Genomic DNA, 202 nt, shown 5'->3' with positions numbered 1-202 from the left:
TAAAGACAGATAGCAAACGATAGTTGTATGTGGCTAGTATTCGTGACTCATTGTTGATATGCTCGTAAATAAAGCTTCAGATGCAGGTAATCTTCTCATACGAAAGTGTACGATTAAAGACGGTTATATATCATTGTAGCTAGCCTTAAAAAGTTGAAAAGCTCAAAAATATTATTTAAACCACATATTACGAGAAAAAAAA

The sequence above is a fragment of the Penaeus monodon genome, chromosome 32 (assembly GCF_015228065.2).
Source record: "Penaeus monodon isolate SGIC_2016 chromosome 32, NSTDA_Pmon_1, whole genome shotgun sequence".
NCBI classification, from domain to species: domain Eukaryota; kingdom Metazoa; phylum Arthropoda; class Malacostraca; order Decapoda; family Penaeidae; genus Penaeus; species Penaeus monodon.
Note: the sequence above shows the minus strand (reverse complement) of the source record.